Consider the following 10,570-nt stretch of genomic DNA (forward strand, 5'->3'; position numbering starts at 1 on the left):
GGAAGGTGCACAGACTACTTTGAAGGACACTTTCCTTCCAGCTGGTTCATACGAGATGACTCCAGTGTTTTGAAAACACGTTCGCATCGTGCTTGTCCATAACGAATGTGAACTTCATTATTTTGCAGCAATAATCAAGTTACCAGCATAATTTAAATCAGGGGTCTTGTTGTAGAAAAAGAGCTGCCGGAGCTCATTAGCATAACTCATTAGCATAAATTATTTGCATATGCCACGCCCCCTGACATCACCGGAAGTGACAGAAGGCCACACCCCCTGACATCACCGGAAGTGTGTCAGAAGGCCCGGCTACTTACCCTCCTGCTTCATCCTGATTCCCAAACGGAATGAGGATCGAAGCAGAGGGCGGGGTAAAGAACGGGGCGGGGCTTCACCACGTGACCGCCCCGCCCCCTAGAGGTTCTCTTCCGGAGCTCCGTACCTGAGAGCTCCCCCCCGACTAGAGCCCTGATTTAAATGATAACACCTTTTGGAAAAGTGTCTGTGTTATCTCTTGCTTGTGGCTTGCTTTGCATTCCCCTGCTCCTGCCAAGCCATAGATTGCCTAGGATACAATGTGCTGAACACAGCGCCTAACTAATGAGTACTCATTTAAATACAGGTATACTTGACTGCCAACCTAGCAGTTTGAAAGCAAGAAATTGCAAGTAGATAAATAGGTACCACTTCAGTGGGAAGGTAACAGCGTTCCGTGCGCCTTGGTGTTTAGTCATGCCGGCCACATGACCACGGAAATGTCTTCGGACAGCGCTGGCTCTTCGGCTTTGAAACGGAGATGAGCACCGCAACCCTAGAGTCGGATTCGACTGGCTTTCGAGCAAGGGAACCTTTACCTTTATACTTGACGGCAACACATCTTGAGATCCATAATGCCGCCCCTGTTCTGTGTGAGTGTAACCATAATGCTATTGTGTGGTGATATTATTGCCGTTCATATATTTTGAGAGATTCCTAAGAACATATTTTTCCTGAGGGTTGGAGGCGCAGGAATTACTAGACTGTACAGTGGTCTTAATATGGTGGGGGAAGAGTACTTTTAGCCAACTGCATTTGGTGCAGAAGCCATCTCTCCTGTTGGATTCAGATGATCCAAGCATCAGGGGCTAAACTACTGCAGTATACTCCACATGGGGCTGCTCTTGAAGGCAGCCTGGAAACTGCATTAGTTAGCAGAATACAGTGGGTCATCAGTGGGATCTTGTCACACCCATTTAAAACAGCTCAGTTGGTTACCACCAGTATTTTTACATGCAAGGTGCAGGTTCTTACCTTTAAAGCTCTTCATTAATTAGGACACACATATCAAAGACCATCTCTCCTGGTGTGACTCTGTATACCAACTTCTGTCTCCCCAGCCATCTGTCCTGCTTGATCCCTCAGCCAAAAATGGTTAAATTGGCTGCTGCTTAATCACAGGTTTTCACACTGGTGGTACCCTCCCAGTGGAATGGGCTCTCAAGAGTGCCTACTTTGACTGCTTTGAGAAAGCACTGCAATCCAGTATTGTTCAGGAGTGCCTTTAAAAGAAGCTGCTGCTGCTGCTGCATGTTCTGTTAGGGGGTTCAAAACATGGGCTCTTGGGTTGTTGTTGTTTTATTTCTCTGTTTTATAGGTTCATGCTAGTTATGAGCCACTTTGGGCCTCCGTGTATGAAGGGAAAGGTGGGATATGAATATTTAAATGAATAAATAAAGTCAGTGTGCAGAGAGGGGGGAAGCAGAATCGTGGCCATTGGCTGCATCCCCCTATGTGAGTTCTGCATAACTTCTGGAAAAAGCCTCTGTGCATATAAATGGTATGCACATTGGCTAGGCTTTATATAGGCAATGGGGTATATCTCCTGTGTGCAGACGTTTCAGTAAGTTCTGTGGGCTCTGTCACAAATCATGTTGAATGCATGTAGGGGTGGGCTAGCAAGCTGCCACAATCCTGCCTGTTCCTGTTTTGTAATCCAGCTTCCTGAGTGTGTTGACTGCATGACAATGTATTGTGTGAATATTTCTGCATTTAGGCAACCCCCCCCCCCCTACCCGTATTTTATGACAGGAACATATCAATTGGCCCTTACCCTTTCATTTGGTAGGCTGCTTCTCACATAGTCCAGTTATGTAGGAAAGGCAGAGGTCATTTCGGGGGGGATCGCGGGGGATCGCAGTTCCCCCAGGTGAGGTACGGGGGCGGGGCACATGACGAAGCCCCGCCCCCTGCTTCCGGCCGCCCCGCCTCCGGCCCTCATTCAGCCAGGAGGAGGCAGGAAAAGAGGGAGGGTAAGTTGCTTCCTCCCTGCCTCTCCCCACCCCTGCCTGCCTGGGGCCAGGGAGGGCCTTCGCGGGGCTTCCTTGCACTCCTGCCGGCCTTGCAGGTCCACCGCCAGGCCCCTCATGGGGCTCGGCAGTGGAGCTGCAAGGCCAGAGGCCAGGACCGTTGTGGGCGGGGTGTATGGCCTTATGACACACTTCCAGTGATGTCAGGGGGTGTGGCCTTATGACACACTTCCGGTGATGTCAGGGTGTGTGGCATATGCTAATGAGTTATGCTAATGAGTTCCCCTAGCTCTTTTTCTACGAAACAACCCCTGAGGAAAGGTGTATGGTGGAGTACAGAAATGAGTCACAGGCTTACACACCCTGCCTCTCTGATGTGCATGCCATTCAGTGTAAATGCTTACCCGTGTGAAAGCACATCCTACTCTTAAGATTCACCCACCCCTTCTCACAGTGAGTGTAATAGTGTGGGGCCTACTCCTGTAGGCATTTACAGGCAAGCCTCTTGTGAGAGCTTATAAACATTGTGTGGGAGAAAGCATGAGCCATATTCTGAAACCTTGCTGAACATACAACCTTCACACCTGGCCTGGTGTATGACCTTAATTTTAAAACTTATAATCACAAAAATACATGTTCATTAACAACAGGATGAGACTCATATCTATAAACACTGTGCCTGCTCATTGGCAAGCAAGCAGCTCAGCAATTTTTTGTAGTTTTTAAGAATCAAAAGGCATGAAAAGAGAGTATAATGCATCATCACATAATGGTCTCTTGACACCATTACTAAGGTCAAGGACCAATTGCCCTTAAAGACCAAACTTAAACATTTAACTGTAATCATCTCTTTCCACTATCAGCACATATTTTGCAGGGCATTTCCCTCCCAACCTGAGGGCACCAATAAGCTCTTTTGAGAAAGTCTAATGTTTTTCCGGACTATCTTGGTTATACGTTGCATTTTGCCTCTGAACTATTTTGGACGTCAAGAAACAAGAGTGAAAGGAGGGGAAAGACATGTCCATTTTCTTTATTTGCCTGAGGTTAAATAGTGGATTAAATGAAGTTCTGAAGCTGTTTCTCCTTGGATGCTACCACTAGTAACAGTTCATGCTGAATCCTACTCTGTGTAACTCATTCTTCATGTATGTCCCTTCCATTATGTCATTGTAACCAAAATTTTCTAGCACCAGATTTTATATTAGAAAACAGTGGCTTGAGAGCTCCTGCCCAGGGGTCTACACTACTCCAGTCACACATCTTAGTGAAGAAATCACATGGGCAAGATGCATAATACCTCAGGAAGATACCAGGAAGGAATATTGTCATTAGCTCCGCTCAAGATTTGGACCCAAATTTCTTCTACCAATCTTTCTTTAGGACCTGTAAGATATTCTAAGATATTCAACAAGGGAAGGATGTATTTCGATCGATGTGAGAAAAGGTGCGAATATATGTAACATTCTTCAAAAATATTTTTAACCCAAACAACATATTCAAGAAAAAAAGATATTCTACTAGAGTTACCAACCTTACGGTGTTTCCCCAGAATTATAACTGATCTCCTGGCTACAGAGGTCTGCTCCCCTAGAGAAAATAGCAGCTTTGGATACCAGACATTACACCTCTGCTGAGCTTTCTCTTCCCTAACTTTGCCCTCCATAGGTAATGCCCCCCAAATATCCAGGAATTTTCCAAGTTGGAGTTGGCAACCCTACAATACAACCAGTTGATATAAGGCCACCATATCTTTAATTAGTTAATTTAGATATTTATATCACACTTTTCTCCCAAAGAAGGACCCAGAGTGGCTTGAAAGATCATTCTTCCCTCCTCCATTTTATCCTTACAACCCTGTGAATATGGTTGCCAGGTCCTCTTCTTTCACTGGTGGGGGGTGTAAGGGAGCTTTCTGGGGGGTGGGTGACATCAACACATGTGACGTCCCTGGTGTGATGATGTCACACAGGAGTAGTTTTAGCCTTTTTGTGGATAGACCCAACAGCAGGGTTACCCCACTCTTAACCTGAACCAAAGTCCCCCAAAGGTCAAGTCAGAAAGGACACTCTCAGCTTGAGCCACAGAGTCAGCCTGCAAGCACGCTGCAAAAAGGGATTTCATACTCAGGTTTCACACAAGGCAGACCTTCAAGGCCATCTCCAATCTCCTCCTCCACCCAAAAAGGTATGCTTATGGAATAATAATGAGTTCCTCCAGGTGTAGTATCTGTATTTCTATAGCTATTCAGTTGCCACCAGGCCCATAGCCTTTCTGTCTCCAACTCTGCACATAGTCCTTTTTGTGATTCCTGTACCTATGTGAAAAATCCTTTGTCTCAACACCTGTCCTTCCTGCCCCATCCCTCAGGATACCGAGATAACGAATCCAACATTCAAATTATTAATGATCCTTCCTGGCATCTATCAGGGACCCATCTCCCACCTTTTGTTTACATTTGAGAAACTATTCAATCCAAACCATCAGTGGCCATCAAGACCAACTAGCTATCCATGGCTAGACTCATAAAGGCTATTCTACAGCTAGACTCTGCCTCTCTGTGACCCCATTGGTCACACGTAAATTATGCTCCACCCGGTGTCACACCTCCATGGACTCCTTATTGGTATAGAAAATCTACTGTTCTCACATGAGACCAGCCCCCAAGGCCTCCCATTAGTTTGCCTTGTTTTCCAATGTCTATATCCATCAGAGCACATGGCCTCAGATTGTGTATGTCTGCCCCTGATGCCAACTGGCAGTTCACTCCCAAACTTTGGTTTGGGCCATAATCTCATCTCCATGCCCCCCTGCATGTCTGGACAGGTTGTATCACCCCATAAGTAACCCCTCTATTTGTTATCAATCACCTCTGATTTCTTAGTTCTGTATTGTTTGGTCTTTTTGAATGTTTAGTGTGCTTGTAATTAGGGAAATACTTTAGCAAAAACTATCTAATTTACTTTTCAAATTTGGAGTCTTCTGACTGTACCAGGCCTTGGTATAAACTGGTGTACAGGTCCCTTGTACCCCTCTGGCCTTGCCTGCTGCCTAGCTAATTTCCCCAAACAACGAGGCAGGCCATTGGTGGTAACATGATGTCATCACACCGAGGATGCCACATGGTAACACTCTGGTATTTTGGGCAAAACTCTATGGTTACCAAAATACTAGAGCGTTGCTCTGCAATGCACCTGGTGTGATGACATCACTTCCGTGTGATGTCATCATGCTGGGGGCATTACAATGGGTGGTGGCTGTTGGGGTTGGGGCTTCCCTCTGCTGGCCAACTGGTTGGCAGTAGGCAGGAGCCCACCAAATCAGGGGATCCCCCACTCCCACCTATGGGCTAGCAACCCTACCTGTGAAGTCTGTTAGGCTGAGATGACCCAGCACACTGCCATAGCAGAGAGGGGATTTGAACCTGTGTAACTCCTTGAGTCCCAAGGGCCAGGTTTAAAGTCTAGGGTAATGATCATAAACTCAAAATGTAAGTCCCATTTATTTAAATACAGCAAAAAACAACTGTGAAAAACAGTCCCAAATATGTCAATACTGGTTCACTAGCCACTGTCTCAGAGCAGAGTCCTAATCACAATCCACTTTCTAGAAGGCACAGACAGCACTGTGTGTGCTTCCTAAGGCTAAACCTGGAGCCCAGTCCCAGATGTCAAGAAAGCGTTCTTGTAACAGCAGGAACTCTTCCTGTGAAGATGCTAGATGAGTCTTCATGCTTGTTCATTGCCCTAGGAACAGCTTCCCTTTCCTCCTGGCAAAACAAAGTGGGCCAGCTAGGGTGCTGGTTTCAGTGCGGTCAATGGAGAGTTTAGCTGTCAGCAGGGGTCATTTGGGGGGGGGACGCGGGGGGACGCCATCCCCCCGGGTGAGGTGCGGGAGGGCGGGGCCTGGAGCTCCCTGCTGGTGCCCGCTGGAGGTCGCCGCCCGCTGTGGGGAGGACACGCTTCCGGTGATGTCAGGGGGTGTGGCATATGCTAATGAGTTATACTAATGAGTCCCCCTAGCTCTTTTTCTACGAAATGACCCCTGGCTGTCAGCAATTCCTGCTCTTCAGTTCTTCCCAGCTACTGCAGCTCTCCCAGGGAGGATTGTTCAGTTCTTCTCAGCTAGCGATTTCAGCTCTGTCTTCTCTGTTCTTTTTGAATCCAAAGCTTGTAAAACAAGCTTTGCCCTTCAGAGAACACCACTTTCAGCCCTTCTAAATCAATCTACCCTTCTAGTCCTTTCAGCTAGCCCAGTCCTGCTTTCTACCACCTCTCATTTTCAAAGTGGCTCTTTCAAAAGCATGCCCCATGTGCCTTTGCTAAACATACAAATTAACACAAGCCTATGTACACATCAGCCACCTGCTAGTCTGGCCTGGCCTGGCCTAAGGTCTGTCTAAGTATCTGCATTCTGCTAATCAGACCTAGGCCCCAAATCCTTTTTCCCCCAGTACAGGCTTACACTTGTGTTTCCCAAATCTTTGTCCAACACTCTTACCACAACATCACGCTGGCTCTCTTATATACACATTGTGCATGCAGCCTGGAATGTGTGTGGGCCTTGGGCTTGCCCCCATTCCATGTTGCACAGTTAGTATTCTAAGGCCCACATCTGCACGTTCACACATGTGTATGCCCCATACCTCCAATGCCTGATTCAAAAAAGAAGAGTGGATGAATCATGCAGATGGGGTTCTAGACCTGAATTAACATTAGCGTGAGGCACAGCGGCTCATAGTTGTTATGGAAACTGGCAGCCATTACCATTGCTGTGATGTTTCTTACCATGTAATGCTTACATGTATCTCACTATTCCTCCAGGGATCTGAAGGTGGCATACATGATTTTTTCCTCCCGGTATTATCCACACAGCAGCTCTGCAAGGGAAGGGAGGTTGAAAGACAAAAATTGTTTCATGGTCACCCAGCAAGCTTCATAGCAGAGGGGGATTTGAACCTGGGTTTCTCGGCTCTTAGCCTGAGACTCTAACCACTGAGCCACACTGGCCATATATAAACTGGAGGGGTACTTTTAGTACTACCATACAAAGAACAAAGGACATTTTGATTTAAGGGCAGCAAAGTCATCCCACAGAGACCTTTATCCTTAAATATGTCTCCCAGTATTTCTCAGTATCTCCACAGTAAAGCTTTCCCCTCATGAAGTCAAGAACAACTGCAGTTGTCAAGTGAGGTCAACGCCTCTTTCAGCTGTCCAGATCCTGTGACATGTACAGATGTGTGAAAGAATAGACAGGAAGGCTCTATTTTTAGAGAATTTACTGGCATAGTTTAAAAAACCCACTGCATTTTAGAGTAGAAAAAGGGGAAGCGCAGATCAGCTGGAGGGGATGGTGTGTGCACTTTGGTTCCGACTGCCTCCCATTAGAACTCAAAGCAACTTACTGGGAGACACAAATACAAAGCAGAAAACGAAAGTAAAAACGTTTCTGATGATCTGCTATTTAGATAAGAGTTTGTGTAGTTAAAGTATCAAGACTGGACTGGAGAGATCTGAGTTCAGATCTCCACTCATCTATGAAGCTGTCCTGGTGACCTTCAAACCAGTCTAACCCCCTCACTGGACTGTTGTTATGATAAAATGTATCCCACCCTGAGCTCCGTGGAGAAACTATGGTTAAAAATGTAATGGATAAGGAAATTGCAGCCCAAGAGCTCTGTCTGAATCTCTGTAACTTTCTGTCTTAACTGTACAGTAGCTTTGTGTGTCATCTAGGGATGCCACCCTCCAGGTAGGACCTAGGGATCCCCCCAGAATTACAGCTAAACTTCAGACTACAGAGATGAGTTCACCTGGAGAAAGTGGATTCTGTGGAGGGTAGACTCTTTGGCATTGTACCCCACTGCAGTCCCTGTCCTCCCCAAGCGCCATCCCCAAATCTCCAGCGGTTTCCCAACCTGGATATGACAACACTAGCATCCTCCCTTACAGAAGTATGGCCTGTCAAGCATGGGCGTAGACTTTCCAATTTCCCAGGGGGGGGGGCTGGGGCTGGGCCAGAGGCATTGCTGTGCTAGGAGCAAGGGTGGCTGGAACCAGTTGCCCCCGGGGGCAGGGCCGGCCCCAGGTGTTTTTGCACACTAGGCGAGGATACCTTCTGGCCAATGACATCCAGCAAGCTTTGATGGCAGAAAGGGGATTCAAATTTGGTCTCCTAGATCCTAATCTGACATTCTAACCACTATATGACACTGGCTGTTACATCTACTTCCTTTTCCTATTCTCAGATGCTGCAGCCTTTTGCTGTTCAACTGCACACTTTTACTTGTAGCCACTGAATGTTTATATACTTAAAGGCAAAATTTTATCTCCCCCCCCCGAAATTGGAGTTATTTGGTCTTTGCAAACCATGGTCTTTGATAAGGATGAGCTAAAGCATAAGGTTTGCAAACTAACAAGCAGGAATAGTCTGCCTAGTTGGAAATCCATGTTGCCTGAATTATGGATGAAATTCTGATTTCTGTACAAGAGAGTCACTGTGGGCACTAATTTTATCAGTGGCCTACTGGTGGCAATAGAGAATAAACCCTCTTTGTGAAAAGCTAGAGAGGTGTACTCCCCAGTGGCAGCTTGAGACCAGAGTCAACTAAGTAAATATCTCATTCTTCATAATAAAAACAAAGGTCTGGAGAGTCATTTTAACAACTCACCAACAAAGAAGCTTTATGACAATATTCATCCACTGGGGTGGGAAAGAGACACAGTAGAGCAAGAGGATTTAGGAATAGTAAGAACAGGTTCTTGGTAAAGTTCATTTGCAAAGGTCCTGAACAAATGCCTAAAGAAGATAACAGGATGGATGTGGATCAGTAAACTAAAGCTTAATCCAGAGAACATTGAGTTGGTTGAAGACAAAGCTGCTTGAAGAGTGAGGAGCTAGGCTGTTCTAAAGGAGCTAGGCTGTCTCCCTTTGAAAGAGCAGTTTTTTTGCTTGGGGGTGCAGCAGGAGGGAGGCTCAAGTTTTCTCTGTAGCATGCTGAACCTTCTATCTGCTTTAGTCAATAATCTAGCTATGGCCATTTCTAAAAAAAAATGACTTGGCCATGGTGATCCATAGTCTGATTATATCCAGGTCAAAGTGCTGCAATTGGCTTCATGTAGGGTTGCCTTGGGAAACTCTCAAATTCAATTGGTTCAAAATGCAGCAACTAGAATACCCTTTTATTTCTGGATCTTACCTTGGAGGCCCTAAATGCCTTGGGGTAACTCAACTATTGCCTCCTCCTACATTATCCAGCCTGCCAGTTAAGATCCTCCTTCACACTCCTTTTTGTGTCCTCACCTGCAGAGAGGGGGTAGCCATGTGGGTCAGCAGGCTACAGTGAGGAGGGTGAAACTGTTCCCTTTGATAGTGTCTTTCTCCTTTCTCACTGCAAACCACACTGACCCAGGATAGCCCAGAGTATGGTGTTCCCCATCAGTATGTGGACAGTGAAGAAATCAAACTGGAAGAAAGTCCATTCAGTTGAAATGTGGTTTTGAGGGAGAGTTTTACAGACACAGTGGGCTGCCAAAAAGACAAATAAGTGGGATGTAGATCAAATCAAGCCTGAACTCTCCCCTAGAAGTTAAAATGGCAAAACTGAGGCTATCATACTTTGGTCACATTATGAGAAGACAAGACTCACTGGAAAAGACAATAATGCTTGGGAAAAAATGCTGGAAGGCAGCCCCCAAAAGAGGAAGACACAAAATGAGATGGACTGACTCAATGAAAAGAAGTCGCAGCCCTCAGTTTGCAAGACCTGAGTGAGGTTGTTAAAAGGCCTTCTCTCCCACCCCTCCTCAAGTCACAGCTGACTCATGGTGAACCCCCTGGGGTTTTAAAGGCAAGGGACATTCAGAAGTGGTTTGCCAGTGCCTGGCTTGGCATTGCAACTCTGGTATTCCTTGGCGGTCTCCCATCCAAATGCCAGGGGTGACCCTGGTTAGCTTCTGAGAACTGATGAGATCAGGCTAGCCTGGGCTATCCACTGTCTTTTAGGTGCTAGGCCAAATCCCAGGCTTTAACTGAAGGGTATCATTAGTTTTAGTTAGTTATGTTTTATAGCCTCAGCAGTCCCAGCTTTTAACTTCAGCTTTAAGAAATCAAGGGTTTTGTTTGTTTTAGGGGAAGGGGGTTTATATTTACATCTGCCAATGATAGTATGTTAAAAAGAAATTAACAGCCTGGGATATTTGATAAAGATATAACATGCAAATCTTTCAAAATGCAAGCTAGTTTTTCTAAACAAATAAAATTGATTTGTTCAATTTAATACT

At 45.9% G+C, this 10,570-nt stretch overlaps 1 protein-coding gene across 1 annotated transcript in view; it reads right to left on the reverse strand.

The window, feature by feature from the left end:
- ATP6V1G3 (ATPase, H+ transporting, lysosomal 13kDa, V1 subunit G3) overlaps positions 1–10,570 on the reverse strand; it is a 36,757-nt gene that overhangs the window by 25,717 nt on the left and 470 nt on the right. The window contains exon 2 of the mRNA XM_015416950.1: positions 7,073–7,164. The gene's annotated coding sequence lies outside the window, so the exon portion shown is untranslated. The remainder of the gene's footprint in view (positions 1–7,072; positions 7,165–10,570) is intronic.

Source organism: Gekko japonicus, unplaced genomic scaffold (genome assembly GCF_001447785.1).
Source record: "Gekko japonicus isolate JY-2015 unplaced genomic scaffold, Gekko_japonicus_V1.1 scaffold467, whole genome shotgun sequence".
Classification (NCBI taxonomy): Eukaryota; Metazoa; Chordata; class Lepidosauria; order Squamata; family Gekkonidae; genus Gekko; species Gekko japonicus.